This window comes from Cloeon dipterum, chromosome 2 (assembly GCF_949628265.1).
Source record: "Cloeon dipterum chromosome 2, ieCloDipt1.1, whole genome shotgun sequence".
In the NCBI taxonomy this organism is placed as follows: Eukaryota; Metazoa; Arthropoda; class Insecta; order Ephemeroptera; family Baetidae; genus Cloeon; species Cloeon dipterum.
The window spans coordinates 8,770,764-8,794,747 of NC_088787.1; the positions used below are offsets into that span (position 1 = coordinate 8,770,764).

General features: G+C 37.6%; 1 protein-coding gene across 8 annotated transcripts in view; it reads right to left on the reverse strand.

The window, feature by feature from the left end:
* LOC135937756 (myelin transcription factor 1) overlaps positions 1-23,984 on the reverse strand; it is a 176,329-nt gene that overhangs the window by 38,104 nt on the left and 114,241 nt on the right. For all 8 annotated transcript variants that reach the window (XM_065480979.1, XM_065480982.1, XM_065480976.1 and 5 more), the window contains one exon: positions 3,759-3,823. The gene's annotated coding sequence lies outside the window, so the exon portion shown is untranslated. The remainder of the gene's footprint in view (positions 1-3,758; positions 3,824-23,984) is intronic.

The following is a 23,984-nucleotide window of genomic DNA, read 5'->3' on the forward strand; positions in this document are numbered from 1 at the left end:
ATTTTTCAAGCTTGCAATGCTTGCATGGAGAAAACAAATTTATCTGCTGTTATCTATCTCGTTGAAACTGCGCACGAGAGCGTTTCAAGTGCTCTGAGCTATCTCTTGTCGGCTTCCTCCTCCGCACTCCATGATCTTAATTGTTCTGCCAAATTTGACGAACATTGCGTCGATTTTTACGACTCTTTGGGGGACACTTGAGCGGCGCGCGGAGCAGAGCTAAAACGAGCGAGCGAGCGAGAGCAGAGAGTCGATTTTTGAGAGCTCAACGGAAATAACAGGCCGGGCTAAGAGATTCAATCGCTTGGTCGGCCAAGCCTGACAAAACTACACACCCCGGTGAATAGGCACAAATTTGAGAGTCTTGTGATGTTTCTGGTTAAACCGCTCCACCAGCCGTTTCTTGCAGATTCGGCCTTTTGCGGCCCCGACGCCGGCATTTCCCTTCCCGGGTTGTAATAATGCTCAAAGGGGCGACTCAGCTGCCACATGCACAATTGCCGCGAGAGGAATATACATATATATATTTAGCCGTGTTGAGAATTTAATTTGAAATCAGAGCTAGAGGGAAATTCGTTCCGTGTTAATACAGGAAAAAATTATTTTTCCTCGCAAAATCATTTGTAAAAAAATGTCAGGATGTGTAACCTAACTTCTAAAATAGCTTTATTCATGGTCCGCATATTAAAAAATCATTTCGTCCAGTTGCCCTCGAAAAACGTTAATTTAAATGGTAGGACGTCATTTACTCTAAAATTATCTGAAAGGTTTTAAGTTCATATAGTAACGAAAATGTTGCTATAAATTAAAATACGGTTTTCATAACATAATATGTCTTAAATTTAATCATTTCTATAAAAATTTTGAAACCATTGAAGATTAAAAATGGGTAAAAATTTCAATCTTCAAAATTTTTTCAATGCAGTTTAATTGGAAATTAAATATTTTAACAAATTTTTTTAATATTGTCAAATTAGTTTGGTTTGGACCAAAATTCGGCGTTAATTCTATTAGATCGGAGGCCATATTATATTCGGTCAATTTTATTTTCAAAATTCGTGTTAAAATGTTGCTAACTTTCTTTCTTCTGCGTTTTTACAAAAAAATAAATTAAAAAAATAAATCAATAAAATAACAACAAATAAAAAAATAACCGACTAGGATTTTCAGGCCAAAAAATGGTTAAGAAAATGTCAGGTTAAGAAAATGTTTTCAAATTTCAACAAAATATTCTGTTCCATAAACATTCGTTCCAGTAGGGCAGAATCATTGAGCTTAACTCCTTAAATATCATAAAAATTCCTAAAAATATGGATAATTTCCCTTGTTCCCTTTCCCTGGAAATAAAAAAAATATAGAAAAGAGCCTATTAAAATTTTTAATTATTACCTGTCGGTGCATTTCATAATTTTTTGCGTGCATGTAACCAAAAAATGAGCCGAATTTGTAAAAATAACATTATCTATCCCAGATCCCGGCTATTCTCTTCAAGCAAATATTGCGTCTTGCGGCTGGCGGGTGGAACACCTTGGCGAGAGCTAGGACGAGCGCATTTACTCGCAAACTAGGTTGGTGTTAGGCCAATTTTACGATCGCATTTGCCTGGAGGACAGAGAGTGCAGGTGCAGGTGGAGGCTGTCTGCATAGCTGAGAGAGAGAGAGCCATTAGCAGCACACGTCTTCTTCCCTACGCTGCTTCCCTGCTTTTCTCCCTCGCCTCCCCCCGAGGAAGCTTGGGGGGCGCGTGCATTAATAAAAATGACCGCACTCGCTCTGCTAATCCGCCTTCCCAGCTCATCATCTTGAGTTGAAACGCCGAAACACCTGACACCTCGAGCACATGGGCACTCCTTTCAAGGACCACCGCTCCGTGCCTTTCGACGCCGGAGAGAGGCGCGAAAATCGGCACACTTAGTATGCAAATGACTCCTTCACAAGAAGGGCCCTGCTCTATTTGATTCTAAAATATTTTGTCTTGCAGGAAAAATTGATTTCTTTTTTTATCACAATGGAATTTGCGTGTCCTTCTCCTTCCGATTAATAGAATAATCTTTAAAAAACTGCATTCCTTAATTTACCACTTGCTTAAGCCCTTAGATGGCCCAACTGATGGCGCCACCGTATACTTTGCAATAAATTTAATTTTAAGGCACTTCCGCTGCAATTTCAGACTCAATTCTGTTACCGTGCATTCTTCACATAATATTCTTTCTTTTGACGGGCTGAAAACCAAAATCGGTTAAGCCAACCGCCGTAGAATCGGGAAAAACTATTTTTTGAAATATAAAATCTTTGCCAACGTTTCTACGGCGAATTGCTGGACTGATTTTGGTTTTCAGCACGTCACAAGAAAGAAAAATAAGTGAATAGTGCACAGTAGCAGAATTGAGTCTGAAATCGCAGCGGAAGTGCCTTAAAATCAAATTTATTACGAAAGTAGACGATGGCGCCATCTTATGACGGCTTCGAACACTAAAAGGGCTTAAACAGCTGGTGTTAGAAATTGCTTTATTGATTTTCATGATTCAGCACACTGTATCACTGCTAAATATTTTGTTCTATTTCGTAAAAATTTATGAATTTCCCCGTCTTAAGTTTAAACAAGAGTCATAAAAATCTTCCTAAAAGTAAAACATGAAAATTTAATTAATTTATATTTTTTTAATTTTTAAATCAGTCAAAGCAAGTAGTGCTTTCCTCGCTCTCTGATAAAAAAAATCTAAATTTAATCTGCATCAAATGACACTTCAACCAGTTCCTCTTTTTTAATCTCTTTCCGTAAAATTAAATTGGACAGAAACAAAAATTTCATGGCAGGAGGCCTCAAGTTGGGTTTTCCAAGGTTTTCGGGGGCCAATGGGCATACTACTCTGGAGGGAAAGAGGCGGGCGAGAAATTATTGCGTGTCTGTGCGTGTCTCTGCCAATTTTCCAGCGGCTGGTTGCCGGGTGGGTGCATGTAAGTGAGTACGTATCTGCAAAGTGAACACGAGAGAGAGAGCGGGAGAGAGGACGCCGTTTTTAGGAAACAGCTTGGCTCATCCTTAATAATAACAACAACATAACAACCAACACACACACACACACACGCGGGGCGGCGGGCGGCTAAAGCGTCTGCGGCGAGCATGGGAGTTTGATATGCTCGTCGTCGGATGGAATCAGAGAATAATAATAAGAAGAGAGCGAGCGAGCGAGCGAGAGAGGGCACAGATGTTGGAGTCTAAGCCACCTAAATACTATCCAGCAGCAGAGGTTTTGATTATTCATGCAAATTACGTCATTTATATTCATATTTTATAGACCGGGCGTCGCGTCTCTCAAGGTGCGGGCAAAAAATACAGAGATGCAGCGCCGGGCCGAATCGATTTTTGCATTAAAAACGGCAGAAAGAGAGAGAGAGGAAAAAATTCTAATCTGGCCGCAGATTAGTTTGCTTGCTGGGAAAACAAAATTTCGATTGGATTAGAGGCCCTGATTACATGCGCCGCCCGCATCTAATTAAATAATGTATTCTTCGGCGCGGCGCGGCGAGGGAGGAAATTTTTTTTCCGCTGATCCGAGCCCCGTTTCGCCTCAAGTGGCTGCACCTACCCTCATTACCATTCATGCATTTTAAGTGCCATTTATTTGAATAATTCATTCACTCTCTCTCATTCATAGCGACGCAATATTTACTTTTCCCATTCCCCGTTCGCGAAAAATAACACGGGCTCATTTGCATAATAATATGTCCGCAATTAGCAACTTGCAGCCACTCACCTACTCTCTCAGCTGGCTAACTGGGCAGGTCCATTTTCCACTTCGATGCTCACGAGCTCGCCGTCCTGAAACATTCGAACACTGCATTCAACAAAAGTGCACACTCAATCGAGACTAACTTTGTGCAGTGCTTGCTGCATAATCGGTAATCGCGTTCCGCTTCATTTTCAACAATTTCACCGTGTTTTCCTTTCTTGCAATTTAAGTAAAAATGGACTGGTTTTGATTTGCATAAAAAACCAGTTGGTGTAAATGTAAGATAATAATATAATTTAGGATTTTGTACAAAGTAATTTCATCTCTTGAAAGAGTTTTAATATATGGATGCATTTTGTTTTATGTAATCGTAAACAATTTGGTAATCTTCAACTCACTTGCAGGTTATATTTTACAAAAATTTTAACAATGTGTTTAACAATTTAGCAATAATTTTAGAAAATAGGTACAGTGGATCAAATAAATGAAGTGAAAATTACATTGATAAAAGGAAGAATGGCTATAGTTTGAAGTGCAGTCAGTCAAATCATTCATTGTCTAAAGAAATGAATTTCAAATAATCAACAACTAGAAACAACATTAATTTTTGTAAATTTCTTTCCTCTCTTATTGTGTTCAAAACTCCTATAGTAAATTACCCTACCCCACGTTCAATTGCTAAGTTCCAATGGTAGCTCGCTAGCTCCTCAAGGTTGCTCCCTAAATGTGTTTTTAATAATATTTCACAGTCGGATATTTAATTATGGAAATGACACAAAAAGACGACAATATCTGAAATACTTCTATTGCATAATATGACATTAATTAGAGTTATAGATTTATTACAACTTAAGCAGAGATGATATATATGTGTATTTTCAATAACCAAAAGACAAAATATGTCAAATTTTAACATAATTTAATTGGTCTGAGTTTAGCTTTGGTTTAAATAATAGTAGATTCTTAAAAATTGATAGTTAAAAATAAAACTAATAACATGAAGTTAATTTATTAAGTATAATTCTTTTAATATCATTTCTAATATTAAAATATGTTAAATATTAAAGTTTAATAACACATTATTTGAATTTTGAAAAAACCAACGTCCACCATTGAAATTTTGGAAATAAAATGTTGTTTCTTACATAGTTGTCTCATTACTTTATGGATGTGTGCTGATTTGGGGCATAGTTGCCCTGTCAGCCCATAATAAACTTAATTTTGAAACCAAAATCACCAATATTTGCAGGAAGAATGTACTGAAATTTCTAAAAATGCTGTAATTCTAATTTTGTTTTCATAAAAATTAATAAATGCGAACATGCGAGTGCTTCTTAAAATAGACAGGATCATTAAACCTCTGAACCAGATATGTAATTAAATCAATTTTCCAGAAATTTTAATCTCAAGAATGCCTGAAAGATCAGGTGTTGCGAGTAAGAAATCGTGTCTGAGTGTGCCCTGCACTCGACAGGGGCAGCATTGGCGTGGCTGCGAGTGCTGGAACAAGAAGTCTCCCTAATCAATCTGGCGGAACAGGGCGCGCGTGGTCTCATCCCCCTGCGTTCTTCTCACTTATCAAATTCTTGCCTCAATAATCTGCAGCCGGCAGGCGAAATAAAGCGGCGCTCGCACAAGACTACATCTCAAATTTTCCCAAGGGAGTCGAGTTTAAAAAGAGGTTTAAAATTCCTCTCTTAAATATGAATATGCATGAGGCCGGCGAGAGATAGAGAGAGAGAGCAGAAGAAGAGAAGAGGAATAATTTTAAGACGCGAGCGAGCGAGCGAGCAGAGCAGAGCAGAGCGCGCGCGTGTGTGTGTGCTCAGCGCCGAGCAACCCTTTCATCATCGCAATATCTCTCAATTGAACGCCGCAAGAAAATAATTCTGGCCTTCTTGTTCTCCTGAACTTTTTACACTTAAAATGAGAGCGCCGTATTAAATTTAAAAATAAACCTTATGTTTCATTTTTTAAAATATTATTCATCGCATTTTGTTCAATATTTTATATTTTTCCATCAATTAATAATAATTATTAATACTTTATCTTTTATTTGAAAAACCGATCTATTTCAAATTTTTGTTTAGTGATTTTAGCTTCAATGTTAACATCAAAATAATTTTATTTAATGGTGGTGATCTTGATGAAGGTAAAACTTACTAATTCTAAATAAATCCTAGCAAGACAAATCGGATCATGGATTAAATACAAGCACCTAATTCAAAGGTAATTAATATTTCCATTTTAATTTTCCTTCCTTGCCAGGAAGATAAATAAGCAAAAAACTCCTTCTTTCAAGCGTGTCTGCGAGCGGCAAATTTGAGCAATTAAAAACAAAAGGCGAGTGAAGGGTTGCGCGAGGGATGATTACGTGCATTTACTCGCTCTTTCTCTTTTTTCAGCCGGGAATGCTGAAAAGCACTCTGTCGTTGCCGCTTTTCCGGCATAAAAACACTCGAGTCTCAAAAGCCCGTTGACACTTGAAACACACTTCATTTATTTTTCAAGTTGCGTCATCAACTGTGTGCGATGATGACGATGATAGCGCCGAGATGCGGCGGAGAAGAGTCAAAAGCCCTCTCCGCTCTTTTTATATACGTGCTCGCAGGAAAGAAGCGGCTGATGTGATTAGATCCCCCGCGCCTCTAAATGCCGAGCAGGAGAGAAAAAATACTTGCACCGCACTCTCCGCTTTCCTGCTTGCGAATTTTTCTTTTTTTTTCTGCAATATGGTTGGAACGAAAGAGGGGACTTATTCTTTTCAAATTATTTTTAATTTCGATTTATAATTTTATGAATTTCTTAGGGGTGATGGTTGAATTTTTCTGTGCTCCAATTTTAAGCCATTTGAACCAATCATATAATTTGAATTTTTCTTTATTTGTATCTATACAGTTTTCTAAAAATTTCTAGCACTGCCATGGTTTAAGATTCCAGGTGGAATTTTCCTGTCAGAACGGCTTGAATCAATTAAATTAACGAAATGACTAGTCTCTGGAGTGAAAAATGGTGTGAATTAATTTTCCTTTTGTGGAATAGCACAAATTAAGAGGCCTGCGGGGCCAAAAGAGCCTCTAAAACAAAAACGTGTTATTTCATTTTTTGCTATTATCTCTCCATCCTGAGTCACACAACGCAGATCAAAGCCATTTCGCAAATGAAATTTCACAAAAAATCTGCGTTTGTTTTTCACTTTTCTGTTTTAATTTATTTTCAAGACCAAATATTTCATTTCCACTACTTCAAAAAGGTGTTTTGCAAAGCTTTGAACCAAGTTACAAGTTTTATTTTTTTAAACATTAGGTTTAATTATTTACAGAGGCAAATTAAATTCATTTTAATATATTTACCAAGCAAAGATTTTTTCTGGATAAAAATGAACATTTTTGTATCATTTAAACGAGAGTGTAATCAAATGTTGACAACAAAAAAACTGTCAAAATCAGAGGAGCCATCTAGAACCGAATATTTTACTCAAAAAGACTCTAAAAATATTCATAAACACTTCAAAACATATTTTAAAATATTTCTATCCCTGAAAACTCGTAATTCAGGCCAAAATATTTTTGAAGAAGTTTAAATATTAGAGAAAATGGTGCACTGCGTTCTAATTAGTAGAAACTTGTTGTTAAAAGTCTCTGAAAGACATTTTTGTCTCGGTAAACACACAACGTTGGATAGATTTGGACATGAATAGTCGAAATGAGCCACAAAGACAGTCAGGGCGTGTGAAAAAAAATATTTCTGATGTTGATTGTATTTTAATATTGCTTAATTTCATTATTTTTTTCCTGAATAGACTCTTCCGATTATTCAACCCTTTAATACAGCCGATATGGGCTTAATCTTTCAAAGTTCTATAGACGTGATTTTTTTAAATAACATCTGTAAACAATTTTATTCAGAAACAATCATAAGTAAAATTAAAAAAAAAAATCAAAGTGGTTTGCCGCGAATCGATCAATGGAGAAAGTGCTGGCGACGGTTTCGGCGAATGTGTGTTGCCAAATCGTTATTAATATTGCACACACAATGAAACATAAGTGAACGCGTTAATCAATATTTCAGTCCCCCCGCATCAGCATCAGCAGTATAGCAGCCTCCTCCTTGCATGCTGCCGACTTGTGTACAGCAGCAGCTACACTCCCTTCTGTCTTAATTAGGAGCCCGACTTTAGTGTTGGGTGGCATGTGGCGAGGAGGCGGCGGCGGTTGTATAAGAGCGGCACAGCCAGCCGAGCGAGCGAGCGAGCGAGCGAGCGAGCGAACGGGGCTTTTGGAGAGTGAGCATGTGGTATAGAAAAGAGAAAGAGGGACCAAACCATTTTGGTAAGCAGCAGATGAAAGGCTGCTCTCTCTCTCTCGCTCTCTCTTTGCATAAGCGGAGGAAGGAGAGAGAGAGAGAGAGAGAGAGAGAGAGAGAGAGAGAGAGAGAGAGAGAGAGAGAGAGAGAGAGATTTGGCTTGCACGCGACACACGCTCCGCAAAAGTAACTAACGCGCGTGCACGTCGTCTGCATTTACGAGCGACGGACGGACGGACGAACGGACTGACCCTTTCAATATCAGCCGTTTTGCCTGCACTCTTGGCAAATAGTACGTGAGATTTCCGAGTGCGAGGGGACAGCAATTCATTAAACGTCTGCGACTAATTGCCGACTCAATGAAGAATGCACCTGCTGACGACGACGCGCCGGCCGGACGCTTTGCTTTTCAAATGGATTTAATTACGCCCGTGCCGAATGGCCTCGCTTTCGCAGACTGACGCTCGGGTTTGCGAAATTGTTTGTTTTAAGCGTTTTGCTAATTGGGCTTTTAAGTCATCAGGATTTGAGTTTTTTGTCCGCTTCCGTGTTGATTGTCTTGCAAGAAATATAAATACGCCGTGTTCAGATATTAACTAACTGCAAACTCATTTTCAAAGTTGATTAATTAATCCAACTAACCGATTATTTTCTAGTTGAAAATTAAATTTAGCAATGAGAAACAAATCAGGTTTGCTTTGCAGTAAGGTTTTGTACCACTTTGTCAACAATCTACTTAGCTAAACTGCGTTAGAAATGCCAATAATATTTAAATTTTCTTTATTATTTCTCCTTTTTACTTTTTACTGTGAGATATTTTGGATCTTGAAAAAAATCTAATTCGTGAATTAGATTGAAAATCTCAATAAGACGAAAAAATATTTGGGCAAAATTATTTTAATTTATTTTATTTACACTCGCAATCGGGTTATTTGTTCCTCTTGTAGCGGCCTCGAGTGCCAATTATTCAAACGAAACTTATTAATTGGGTCCTTGTAATAAGCACAGAGAATTATAAGACTGTCGCACACGTCATAATTTCAATCTGGGTCACCTATCTAAATGAATTCTATACTTTGACATTATAGCTTGTTAAATTTTATCTCTCTGATGTGTTCTGCTAGATTATTTAAAAATAAATCAAATAAAAGCTGATGTATTTTTCATAATTAAAATAACTCAAAAAAATAATAATAGAAATTAATATTTAAATATTATAATTTAAAATGTGGTATTTAATTTTTTAATTTAAAATACTTCGTATACACTTGATATTTTGAAAAGTAAAAAAATACAATCTTGGCAAAATTTGATGTTTTTTAATAATTTATTTTACTAAAACATTTTAAGTTTCTGTATAGAATTCATCTGACTGATTCACTGTTCTTATCAATATTTTTGGACTTTTAGAGTTAACATCTCTTACTTTGTAAATTTTGTGATCGCAGTAGTTGTTCTTTAATATGAAAATGACGAGATGCTTAACGATATTCGGGGGTTATAATCTACTTGAACGAAAAATATACAAATGCATAATATTTTCAACGGTTCTTTCCCGAACCTTCCTAAAAATTGATATTTGCATTTTTTCCCATTTTCTTTGGCCATTGAAGTATTTTCCACTTTCTTGGTCTTTAAACCTCATAAAATAATGCGATTTTTACTTTCCCAACTCATTTAAAATTTTCTTCTAATTCGGTTTGAATTCTGAACAGAGCGAATTCTGACTTGAAAAGCGCACAAATTTTCCTCCTTGGCACAGAAGCCTTTTCACCAAATAAGAAAACCAGCTCAGCTCCTCTTCGACAGGAGGGAATCTGGCATCTGATTCAATGAAAGTGCAAATTCCGCGTCGGACCGAAGCGAAAAGTGTGCGTCCATTGGCGGCGGTGCCGGCGGCAGGGACCATCGAGAAGAAACCGCAAATTGTGCGAAGGCTTTGACTCAAAAGACACACAAGAAGAGGCGAATTCTGTTAGCGATACCAGCGAGAGAGAGAGCGAGAGAGAGCACATCTTTTTGCCTTGCCTTGCTGCTTGGTGTGTGTGTGTGTATGTATGTATACGTAACCTTAAGGCATTCGAGCGAGATGAAATGGAACATGCATGTAAATAATGTCTGCGATTATATCACATCATCAGGCAAAGCGGCGGGCCGCAATATCAAAGAGACGCCGAGTACCAGTCGGTCCCGTCGGAGGAAAGAGTGCGACTTCAAAGCGACGAGCTGCCTTGCCTTGCCTTGCTTTGCCTGCTTGCTGCGGATTTATTAGCTCCTCTCTCTCGCTCGCTCTCTCTCCGCCTCCCCGAATGCTAATAATCGCCGCCTCCGCCTCCGCGCCGAGCAACCCTTTCTCATTTTTTCTCTCTGCTCCTTGTCTAATTAAAAGCCGGAGAAGCTCACGTTTCTTTCCGTAATCACAAGGCTAAATGCCCAACACTATTTTATTTTGTTTTGCTCCTTGGTGACATCTGTTTATGTACTGAATTTCCCCGCAAAATCCTTTAACAAACATACAGATTAGGTCCTAAGGATCATGTACGGTTAAAAAATTCATATGTACCGCTGTAAATTTTCGAGAAAATCGGCCTCAAAGTTAGCATTGTTTTAAATGGAGAATTCTCAAAGGAATTTTTCAATCGCGATTTTCATTGAATTTTCGCATTTGACCAAAAAATGACTCACGCTGTCAGATAGATCTCGATCAGAGGATTCCAAACCATGTGAGAAAACATGAAAATTTTTAAAAATGAAAAATATTTTAAGTTTACTTAATTTTGGGAATTTTGATTTTTCCCAAATTAAATTTAATGGTTCTCTGACGGCCAGTTGAAATTTTCAGACGAATTTTGTGCGGTAATAACAAATTTGAGAACAATTTGCTCAATTCACCTGTTTCACTTAGTGTTCAAAGCCGCCAAAAGATGGCGCCACTGTATACTTTCGTAATAAATTTGATTTTAAGGTTTTTCCGCTGCGATTTCAGACTCAATCTTTATACTGTGCATTATTCAATTAATATGTTTCCTTTTGACGTGCTGAAAACCAAAATCGGTCAAGCCAATCGCCGTAGAATCGTGAAAAACTCATTTTTGAAATATAAAATCTTTTCCAACGTTTCTACGGCGAATGGCTGAACTGATTTTGGTTTTCAGCACGTTAAAAGAAAGCATATTAAGCGAAGAATGCACAGTAGCTTGATTGAGTCTGAAATCGCAGCGGAAGTGCCTTAAATTAAATTTATTTAGAAAGTCTATGGTGGCTCCATCTGTTGGTGGCTTTGAACACTAAGGGTTTATGCAACTGGTGAATTGAAAAAAAACAGTAAATTCAATGGGACTGGGAACTAAGGACGGTTAATATTTTTCAGTGCCACCAATTTAAACCAAGCAGGTTGTTGAGTACCAACATAATTGCTTTCTTTTCCTTTCGCAAAAATGTTTGATGGAAAGCAAATCCATCACCATTAATTTCGACTTAGCATAGTTAGTCATGGCTAATTGAAAGGATCGTCACACGCGAGTGTCAAGAGGCGTGTCCAGCCTAAATCTAGGATTTGTCATGTGACAGCAGCTGTTGAGCGGCGGCGACCGTAAAAAGTTTGTGAGCTCGTTAGACCTTGATGAGCTGGCCGGCACGCTCTCGTCTCGTCGTCGGACTTTGCCTGGGATTATTTCGAGAGAGAGAGAGAGAGAGAGAGAGAGAGGCGACGACGCCGCAACTTTTGAGGCCTTAAAGTCAGTCACGTTCCGTCGTCATCAAATAACTCTCCAACTGATGATGGTCATTCGCTTAACGACGTCCAAATATGTCTCTCCCTGCGCCTGCAAAACGCAGCAGGAGAAAAAAGAAAGAAAAACACACGCCGCGCGCGCCTCGAGCCAAATTATTATTTTTAAATGAGAGAGAGCTGCGAAAGGGAGGGAAAGAAAGTCGTTCGTCCCTCCTGAGGTCTGCGTCATTAATTATTCCTACTTTGGCTTTGACAAGTTGCCCCAGCCGCGCGCCACCACCGCCAACGAAAAATCCCTCAACAAACTACAACCAATTTGGACGCAAGCAGAAATAAGAAGAAGCAGATTTTTTACCCAGCCAGATTATGAGAGGGGAAATTTTTCGCTTGTATAGCAATGTTGCGCGGCTTATTGATGAGACCGTCTCAAAAGCGTGGAAGATGAATGTTTCTTTTTTGCTTCTGCATCTGTGTGTATCCTCTGAAGATTTTTGGGGAGTTTCTCCCTGATTTTCTATTTAGAGGGTGAACCAAATTTGTTTCTGTGTGCAAAATAGTCGTTTTGCGCATAACAAAAATGGAAGGATGGTCAAATTTAAATTTTGACCACTCGTCTCCAGCCAACAGACATTACAGAAAAGATTTTTAACATTGTTTTTTGATTTTAAATTTTAAATTCACATGCCTAGGATACACACACGTATATTTGGAAAAGTTTTGAGCCTTTTAAATTGATGCTAGCGCCAACTGACTAGCAGTTTTTCCGCAAACTTGGCCAAAAAATGATTAAATTTATCAGATTCAAACTATATTTTTGATGGCCGCCACAGAATCGTTGTGATAGCCAGTTCCGGCCTTCCATGAAATAAGTCGCTACTAATGATGTCAAATTTTTTTGCAAATAAACTTACAAAATTAGTAATCTGCTTAAATAACAGTTATATATCAATAAAATAATTTATAATTAATTATCAATTTTTAAATTTTAAAACTAATAAAATATTTTAAATTATTTTATAATGATTAAAATAGTATTTAAAATTGTTAACGTATTTAACAATTAATAATATTAATAACATTGTATTATTTATAAAACCTTACGTCCTGAAGTTATGAGGTAAGAGGTTGTGTTCTAACAATAAGTAGTGACTTTCAGCGACTGGTTATGCCGTTTTTTTTATTTTGATTATCTCCAGCAGAAATTAAATATATTATGCGGTGCGCGTTGCTTGACATGATAATTCTAAAACGATTCAAAGTTTTCCCTTAATGAATACAATAATATTTCTTAGAGGTCTCATAGCCGCGAGATTTAAGGCGGCGGCTGGCGGATCCAGCTTAACCAAATCTTTGCTCAGCGGCGGCTGGCCATTTTCACCGGCGGCTGGCGCGGCTGAAAATATTTTAAACGTAAATTTTGAAGGGCCGGAAGACACTTTTCCTGTTACACATTTTAATTTTTGGCCCCCTTTCACTGGCGGCTGGCCGAGACCCTATTATTTCTACTCCTTAAGGTAATCCTACCCTCCTGAGAAAACTAGGAATAATTAACCGCAGACACTTTGGCCCTGAATTTAGCCGGTTAAAACATGTTGATATCAAATATGAAGCGGGGGATGTTAACTGCTACTGGGACAATGAAATATTTTTTAGACTTAAATAAATTTTTTTGCAATTCCACCTATATAATATGTTATCACACCCTTTCAATATTAAATGAATACGAAAAATAAATTTTAAAAGTATTTCTTAGTAGTATCTTATAGGAAAATCAAAGTTTCAACAGAAATACTTGATTTGTTTCTGTCAACTCACCGTTATGTAAAAAAATTGTAGGTTTTAGTTAATTAAAAGACGTCATTCATGAAATCTGAATTGAACGATACATAAAAAAGGTTGGCACTTGCCATTTAGAAAAGTCGATCGACTAAAATCTCCGAGTCCGTTCAAAAGTTTCAATTTTTCACGACGTCCTTTAAATCTGACCGGTAAAAGACAGGCCATTTGAACGACCTAGAAAGTTGGTCTCGCAGCCAAGAGAAGAGGGTGGACACTTGCGTCTCGAAACTTTTGAAACGCGGGAGTTGGCGCTCGCTCGCATTCGGCTCCATCAGCTTGAAGGAGCTATCTAGCCCAGTTTTAATCCGGCGAACTTAGCAAGTCGTTAAAATGTTGTGCGGCGCGGTGGCAAAAGTGTGAGACGCACTCGCGTACGCGTATATACACGCACATAAGTATAAGCAGAGGCGTGTTGGAAGCGCCATTAGGCCGAGGCACACGTCGCAATCGTATATTAAATATTAAAAGCAGCCGGCATGAATCACCATTAAAAGAGCGGCAGCCGCCGCGGCTAAATAAGAATTATGTGTAAATCTCGGTTTAGCATTTTAAGTAATCTTCGCCGAGGGTTGCTTGCTGCGCGCTGCAATATTTACTTTGCCTTCTCTCTCTCGTTCTCGGCTCCTTCGGCCTTTTTCTTACTTAATACCGACCCCCGAGCCGCTCGCTCGTGCGGTGGAGGCTGCATTACGCACGCAGACTGGCAAAAACCTAATTAAAACGGGAGAGGGCGAGCAAGAAGGATTATGTGCAGCGCATCTTCAACTCAACTCGTCCTTCCAATCTCGGCGTGCCACTCTTTTTGTGACCGGCCGACTTGAAAAGAGCCGCCCCGGATTTTCGCTAATTTAATATGGCCCGTTTAAACGCTCTCCGAAGCTCGGCTGACAACCCCTCTTCCGCTTGGCCGCTCGCTCTTCATTTTTTTTTACTCCAACTCTGAGAAATTGTTAATTGAAGATGGACCACTACCACCACTACCGAATATTTTAGTCGAAAAGTGTGTTCTCATCGGAATTAAATGAGCACAGAGTGTATTAGGAAATTTCATTTACTTTCTCAAATAATGTTTTCTGGCATTTTAACACTGGAAAACTATAATTTCAATTTAGTCTAATATTTATGTTCTTGTTTAATTAAGAAAAAACATTAACTTTGAACTTTAAAACTGATTAGATTTTTTTAAAATAAATAACACAATTATTTTATTTTAAATCATTTAAATTAACTTATAATTTTGTGCATACATATTGCAATTTTTTACGCCTGATCAGAGAAAAATTCAGAACATAATTTATTAGATTTACATAGTAAATTTTTTAATATATAACCCATAGCAAATGGAAGTAATTACGATTAGAAAGATATTTCTTCCTACAATAGCTCGAAGCCAAAATAATAATTTATCTTTCAATATAATATATAATAAATATTTTATATCCGGACGAGCTTCATAAAATGCCACGATATGCAGTTTTTACCTTTCGTAATTGTTACGCAAGCTGTCTAAAAGATTTTAAAGCAAAAGGAAATGATTAAACGCAGCATTTTTCAGGAAAATCCACTGGATATGCATTTAAAATTTTGAAAATAAATATTAAATGATGGGGAGAGTCAAAAAATCATTTGAAACTATCAATTCTAGTTAAGCTGATTCTAAAATAAAATAATAATAATAATATTTTAGAGTTGATTTCAATCGCAACCGAAGGAGTCCCTTTTGGACTTTACAGGCACCGTCAGGTTCCATCGTGGAACCAAATAAGTCCACATAGGACCAAACAGTTCCATGATGTAACCAAAATTCGGTCCTTTCGCGGAACCGTTTCGGTATTTTTTTCCTGATAACTAGCAGGGGGACAGTCCTCAACTTTTTTTTAAATTTATAGCACTACCTAGATTAATTTTTGGCTTAAACTGAATCCTTTTATCCATCGATTATCCATTGAAAACAAGGACTTTCTAGATTTCTGCAGCATCAAACCTCTTTAAGCTGCTAAAAAATCGGCAAATCAAAGTCAATATTTTCCGAGTTGATTTTTGAAAGAGGCAATTAGTACGTGGCGTACTTTTCACGCCACCTCAACGCAAATTGACGTGGACCAAAGTTTTTCCCTCTCTGCCGCACTCTCTTCTAGAAAGTTTTCGCGGGCGCAATCAATCATTCAATTAGCACCGGCGATCAATCAAAAAGTTATTACTATTACTATACGCGGCGCGTATGGAAGCGATGATTCTTCTTAAGAGCGACGCACGCGCATAATTTGATTAACAGACGCACGTGCCGCCGATTTTCGCTGAGAAAGTGCAACTGGCGGTGAACAAAAAAAATATATGACCTGTTTTGCGTCGCCGGTCGACCGGCCGCCGCGCGCGCGAATCCCTGTGCAATTATTAACCCTCATTCGTCCGGCGGTCCCTTCGCCCCCCTTCCTCCCTCCCTGCCGCCCTCACGCGCCCGGGGATTATATATATTTTTCCTGTTGGCCTGACAATTTCTATATTTTATTCCCAGATGAGTTTGTGCGAGTGTGTTTGAAAAAAGGCAGGCGGGAGAGAAAGCAGGGAATTCCGATAGAACGCCGTCGGCCGACCCCTGCTGCCTGATAAAATTCCCAATGCACTTCGCGCTCTCGTCCGCGTCCCCTGTCAATCTAGACTTTTATTTCTGGAACCAATCAAAACTGGTTTTATTTTTTTTTCTTTGAAAATTCTGTTAATTGGAAACAATTTGATATTATTGGATAAAGAAATAAGGATGATTTTCGTTATTTTGAAATTTCATGTAAAAAGATCTGCAAGTAAATTGACCAGTTGTGTAAATCCTTAGTTATCGAAGCCACCAACAGATGGCGCCACCGTTGACTTTGATAATAAATTTAATTTCAGGCACTTTCGCTGCGATTTCATATTCAATCCATGATTTTGGTTTTCAGCACGTCAAAAGAAAACATGTTAAGTGAAGAATGGACAGTAGCTACATTGAGTCTGAAATTACAGCGACATTCCTTCAAAAGAAATTTTTAAGTATACAGTGGTGCCATCTGTTGGCAGCTTCGAGCACTAACAAAGGGTTTATGCAACTGGTGAATTACTCTATATTATTGTTAACCTCACGAGTCATTGTCGGACTATACAACATATTGCACTTCATAAGCAGTTGATAACTAAAGTAAAACTGTCCGAAATTAAAGTAAAATTTAAAAGTAAAACTGATAATAATTTAAATTATATAATTTTTAAAAATGTTAAATTTAATAGTAAATTACCCAAATGTTTTACAGTTAAAATTAAATATTTTTAAAAATGCTGATTTTGGACAGGGATAAAAATGAAAAACAATTTGATCACTTTATACGAAATGATTTTCTAGATATTAAATTTTTCCCAAGCTCAACAGCAGAACGAAAAATTATAATTTAATAATTAACGTCTTATAACTCAACATTAAATCTACGGTTTTCTAGAACCAATAGATTTCAAAAGGATAAATCCATTTATTTTGCTTTTTAATCTGTTTGTTAGGCTTCATGAGCGATTGTCACAATGTAGGCCAGTTACAGCTCCTCAGATGGTTTTCCCAGCAGCGAAAAATCAATTTCCGGAGAAAAATTATAATCAATGTAATAATCTCTGATTAGGAATCAACCTGTTGTTTCAAGGATTTCAACAAAATTCAATCTTTGCGATTTAAATTTAACGGATATTTTCGCTTCGAACATTCCTGTATCTCAAATTATTTCTGTGTCTTTTATCCTTGGCAATGGTTTCACGAGTCAATCTAAAAGACATTTGGCGGCGAAACGGAACAGCATAGTGGAATCAATTTACAAAACAAACACTTTGGCCGGGGTCGAGCCGTGGAGCGAGGGGAGGAAAAAGAAGAAGCAGAGTGCTCATTCCGCGCTGCCCTTTTCTTTTATTTATTCATGGTTTTCGCGCGCGCAGCTCCTGCGAGTATTATTTTTTTTTTATTTTCCCAGCAGAGCCGAAAATCAACATATAATTTACATAATGCACCGGTTTGGTGGCAAATCCTCGGCGGGCGCGTCGCTTACGACACAGCTCTGAAATGGATTTCGCGCGCCAATTGATTATTGATACACGCATAAATACATACGGTATAATGGTGTCGATTTTTATGCACCGCCCCCGCCTTCACAGACGTCAAGCCAGCAGCGCCAAATGTTGGTGACAGCAAGCAGGATTTGCAATTAACGGGCTCTCCGCCACCGCCGCCGCCGCCAGAAATTCTCTCTCTATGTGTATTTCTTGTTCCTTTTTTTTTATAAATATATATATCTGCACAGTGAAGCGAAACGCACGTGAGTTCCGCGGGCTGTGTGCCGCGCCGCCGCTCGGAATAAAATTTTGTCATTAAAATGTAACCTCAAGCATAATGAAAGCGGTGCCGGGAAATGGCTCCGCGCCGCCGACAACACACAGAGCTCCGCTGCCTTTTATTTCGACATACACAAATCTGCTCTGCCCACCAGCCCGCCCGCCCTTCGAAAACGGAATAAAAACCGCGAGTGCAATTGACGGTAGAAATCCTCCCTGCTCTTCCGCTAGGAATTCCAAGCATTCCAGAAAATCGTAATTAAAAAGCAATATATTGGTATTTAATTAAATTGTGACATTTTTTTCGGGTTTGCTGACAAAATATTCTTTGATAGATGTCTTCAGAATATTCCTCTGCTGTTTAAACTGGTCTAAACATATTGAAGAGTAAGATACGTGCAGATTCCAACCTTTTTTCTTGTATTATATTCAGAAAATATTTTGTTCAATAGCTTCGGATTTTCTTTCCAGTATTTTATAATGATTTTTTATTAGATTAGAATATTTTAAAGGGTTCAACCATTTGAATAATTACGACAGAGAACTATTTCTTTTTGGTATTTTTTCCAATTTAATTAATTGATAGCCAGCGGGGACCAGATTTAAGCATTTTTAAAGTAAAAACCACTATTCTTAATAATTTTGACAGGTTGTCACTCGTTTAAGAACACTTATGTGATTCTGAATTGAAAAAATATATTGTGCCCTGAAGAGTTACAATAAAATTGTTTATTTTCATATCCTTACCAGATTAAAACAGATTTGACTTTGGAATGTTCGAAGAAATTTTTAAAAATTGAAAAACAATCTTGTATTTTTGGTCCAATTTTTCTCTGAACGACCACGGCGCGAGCTTTTAAGTGCGTGTCTGGGCAATAACGGCAAATGGGTTGGCAACAAGCAACAATGCGCGGCGCCCATTCTCCGCCATCTGCCGAGCAATAATAACTCACAATTAAGTGGCTCGCTTAATAAAGACGAGGGTGTTTTTCTGCGAGATTTGTCTTGGAATTATACAATGCACGAGCGCCGCTGCCGGATGCATAAATTTTTAGCGCAATTCGAGAATAATAATAATTTTTGACTGCCGCAATATATTACGCGCGGCCGGGCGGCTGCCTTCCCTTTTTTTATCTCCCGCGGCGAATGCGGCTCCAGCAGTAATAAGAAGCAAAAAAGGAGCGCGAGAGGAGGTAAACAAATGAGATGGCAGATAAAAACAAAAAGGGGGAAATAAAAAAGGCGAGCAGCAGCAGCAGCAACAACAGGAAACATATGTCCTCTAATTTGTCGTCGGCAACGCACGCTCGAATAATTTATTCGATTTCGCCGCCAAATAAATTCGCCGCCACCGCCGCCGCGAAAGGGAAAAGGCACAAACGACATTGTTGCGCATCTCTTTTGTTTTCGGGCTGCGGTTTTCGCCCAACCGCAAATAACGAGCGCAGCAAAAAGCTGAACAGGAGAGTAATGCTTTGATTCCAGCTGTGCTGTTTTCCATTTTTTTCCCACGTTGCTCTTTGTTGTGATATTAACAACGATGGTTTTGCTGGGAGACTTGCCTTACGGGACGTGAAATCCCTAGAAATATCATTTTTGTTCTTCTTCTTCTTGGAAATATATATTTTTTTAGTTTTTATTGACCAATTTTTCGGATTCCCGAAATAATTGTGGTTTTTAAAGGGAAAATACAATTCCAATCCATTGTTTTTTTTTTTAATTTGATTCTAATCAATATTCAAAACGAATATTTTCGAATTTGATGTGTTTAATATGTCTTCCTCCTCAAAAGTTTTAATTCTTGGGGCCTCTTTAAAAGGTGGTAATATTCTAGAGAAGGCCGAAAAAAGAAAAAAGCGTCTATAGAGCCTAAAAGATCATCTTAATCGGCTTCGACACCGTCTCAAACCGTCTAATTTTCTGAAAAACATGTCTAATTAAATGTATTATCTCAAATATAAGGCTTTAAAGAAATTCAAAGTAACAACTCGTCAATTTTGTATTTTTTGACGTAATTTTTACAGGCCATTCAAACATTTTTAGCTGTTTTAAATAGGGTTTGCAGGGTTCCGGAACAACCCATTGCATTGCAATTTTTTGCGGGTTTTTCATTTTTCCGACACACGTGCATTTTTTACTGACAATGAACAACTCAGTTCCCACGTTGGATTACAAAAATAGGAATTTTTACAAAATCAGTAAAAAAGTCACTAATTTTAAAACTTTATTGTAAATTTCCAAATATTTTCGGCCCTTTTTACCGCAAAATGTGACCTTTTTGGGGTTAAATTCCGAAAAATGGGGTAAAACCCAAAACTTGTAGTTTTCTCCAGCTGGTTTTTTGTTAAAAAAAAAAAACTGGTGCATTTTTGTGCATTTTAAGATTGGTTGACCCTGCCTGAAAACATCTGGAAAACATTTAATTTGGGTTATTCATTAGATTGTATTTTTTTGGTTCTTTCCTCATTTTTAAGAAGGTCGTATAGTTAAATTTGATTTTAATCTACAGATTTTATGTTGCTATCGATTGCTGGAATCGATTGAAAATACGGATGAGCTCAAGAGCTTTATTTGACCAAATAATAAAAATCTAGTAATTTCCACTCACAGAAATAGTTTTAATTTAAACCAAACAAATCAAGTCGCATTAGTTATGTTGAATTTAAAAATTAAATTAAATTGCAGAGTTTATTCTAGTGAATCATTCATCATTTAAAAATTCAGATGTTCTGGCGGAAAAGAAGCGTTTCCCCATTATTCAAAGTGGCGGTATTTCAATTGGTTCTTCACACGTTGCCGGCACGGCGAGGCATGCAAATTTGGACGAGGGGGCGCGAAAATCTAGTGAATTGCGTGAGGGAATTGACACGCAGCTCGTCATTAGCGACTGCGTGGCGCGAAATTCAGCGTCATTTTTAGCAATTTTGATGCTAATACAAATATATTTCATTGGCAGACGAGACGGGCGGGCGGGCGTGCGAGGCTGGCGAGAGGCGGCAGCGAGAGTACAAATGTGTTGCTGTCTCTATTAGCATAGATATAAGATGATTTGCATTCGTAATGCCAGCCGCCTTGCGCCTCTCATTCCATTCCGCACCGCCGACGCCACGGACGCATGCATTATACAGCCAAATACGGTGACGAACCAACCGCCAACCCACCAACCAACCCACCCACCCACCTACCTACCCTCGGCCCTCGCTCGCAAAGACAGATTGCCGCGCCGACCGAATTTTCTGATTTGCACCGCTCCGCTCCTTTCTCCTAATGCATCTCGTCACTTCCAGGCAAAATGCCGTGAAATCGATTCCACAGCTGAGGGCCACAGCTAATTATCAATAGAAATAGCAGAATAGTAATTAATTTTTTACAAACTAAAAATATTTAGTATTATAAAATAAAACTTATATAACATGATATTTTGAAAAAAATAACTTATTTTTATATTTTTTTATATGAAGAAAATCTTTTTTTTTAAATTTTATAAATTATTTTTTAATTCTGTTTTTATATCTTTAATTGTTTAAACCCGAGCAGAAATATTCATAAATATTATTTAAATTTGTATAAAAAATTATAAATTAAAAAGGAAACTTTCGTAGCAATTACACAAAATATTATATAATAATCATTCTTCAATTCTGTTTGATGCGCAGTGAAGATTATAAATCAGCTTTAAAAATTACAAGTAATTAAAAATCCTGAGCTTTGAGCTTCAAAACTAATTTTGAGCGTTCGTAAGCTTAACGCCAGGTTTCTCATAGCGTCTGGTTAAGGGACTCTGCTGATAAACGTGATCAGTATTTTTCAGTAAAATCTACTTACATTAAAATGGTTAGGTAATTAATAATAAAGGATGGAGAACCAAACAATTACGAATGCGCCCTCTTCTTCAAGTTTGCAAGGCGCTACCCTGAAAAGTTTCCAGTAAATAGAGAAGTGCCTGATCCCTCTGTGAGGTGTACAAGGAAAAATCCCCAAGTGAACCAAAATGACCTATATGTGCCAATAGTGAGTTTAAAGCTGACGACGCAAAGCCCAACAGTTAGCATTCCAAGAATATACAATCATCTCCCGCAGGAAGTGAAAGATATCACAGATTATAAACTATTCGTGAAAGTGGTGAAAAAAATACTGTGTAACTACAATTTTTATGACTTTAATGAGTATTTGACGTGTGACTGGAAAGACTTGTGTTTGTAAATGTGTATATCGTATATGTGATGATTTATATATATTTTTTTTTAATTTGATCTTGACAACTATTCAAAAGTCATTGTAAATATTCCGACTTAATGAATAAAGAAAATTTGAATTGAATTGAATTGAATTCTGAAACAATAAATTCTAGTTACTGATTAAAAAAATATGTTGTTAAAGATTTCACAAAAAAATTAATAATGATAATTTTATTATGATTTTCCTTACTCTCTCTCTCGCTCTGTATATTTTGGCGCACAGAATGGTCTTTATGAAATCAAAATTTGAAAAATGGAGGTTTTCTCTTTTTTGTGTGCAAAAACCAGTCGTGCATTTTTTGCACGTTACAAAACTGGTTTTAAAAAGTTCCATTTTAAGTACAAAAAGTAGTTGCTAGTATTTAGTCTCTACGAATCCAATCTCTATAGCTTAAAAACAGGGTTCGCCAATTTTGCAATGGGCAAAAATGCACCACTGGTTTTTTTTTCGCAAGAAACATGCTGGAAAACCCAACAGCATTTTTCCGAATTTTATCCCGATAAGGTCAAAATTTGCGCCAAAAAATTAAGAAGTTTTGGAAAATTACGATATGAGTTAAATTTTTGGTCTTTTGGTGAAACTGATTTGTAAAAATCATCCACCATGATAATTTGTATGTTCAATAAAGATGCATGTGCTTCGAAAAAATGCTCAAAATTGCAGAAAAGCCAGCAAAAAACAGTTCTTTACAATGCAGTGAGGTATTTTCCAGATAAAATCGGGTTGTTGTGAAACCTGCTTAAAAACTAACACTTTGATTTATGAAAAGTAGAGGGTTTTAATACAATCAATTGTGCCCCAGGAAATAAAACCATTTCGAGCGCTTTTTAAAGTTTTTTTTTTAGAAAATTGGGGAAATTAAACATACGCATTCTATTCGACTTTAAATAGTTTTCGGATCTTAAAATGATTTAAATTGTAGATCAAAACACTCAAGCACAATTTTTGCCATTTCGAATCTTTAATCTCTTTCTTAAAATTGTTTGAATGTAAGGCATAAGATTATTTAAAATTCTCTGACGGAGATTTTGTAGTTGTTGGTTGTATTTGACTGGTACGGGAAAAAACATTAGATATATCTTCGATTTTTCAACCCGAATTAAAAACCTCCAATTTTTGCGAAAAATTCACAGAAAAAAGCTGAGTATCTCTTATTCCGCGACTCTGTATTTCTAAAAATGCTTAAAATTTCGGGAAAATGAAAAAATAAATGTACTATACACAGTATTAGTGCGGGAATTGGCGGGCCGTGCTCTTTTAAAATTTAATTCCTAGAAGAAATTTTCCCATCTTATTATTCAACCCCATCTCAGTTAAATTTGCTGCACACCTTGGTTCGAATCCTTTTCATCAGACCGACAAAGAGCCGTTGAGTCGTAATGAGGCTTGTCTGCGGCTGCTAATTAAGACGAGGGGCGGCAGGCAGAGAGCTATTGTCGTTGACAATTTCAAACGTGAGCAGTCAGTCATCCATCCGAGTCGGCAGCGGCGGCGAGATTTTGCATAACACTGCTCGCCGGATTCCATTTCACACACCAACAAGCCGGGCCGCCGCTTTAAGGTGCTCGGCGCTATGCGTAATCCATTCTGATGATTTCGGCTCTTGCGGGCGGGCGGGCGGAGGAAGACGCCGCCGCATGCATGCATTGTGACGCCGGCACGCGTGTGAGGCAGACAACACACGCGCGCCCGAATGTCAACAATGGTTAAGGCACGCCTGGTTAATGCAGTTAATTAGATTTAGACGCGCGGCGTTATTATAACGACTGATTATGCACGCTTTGGTTGGCAAA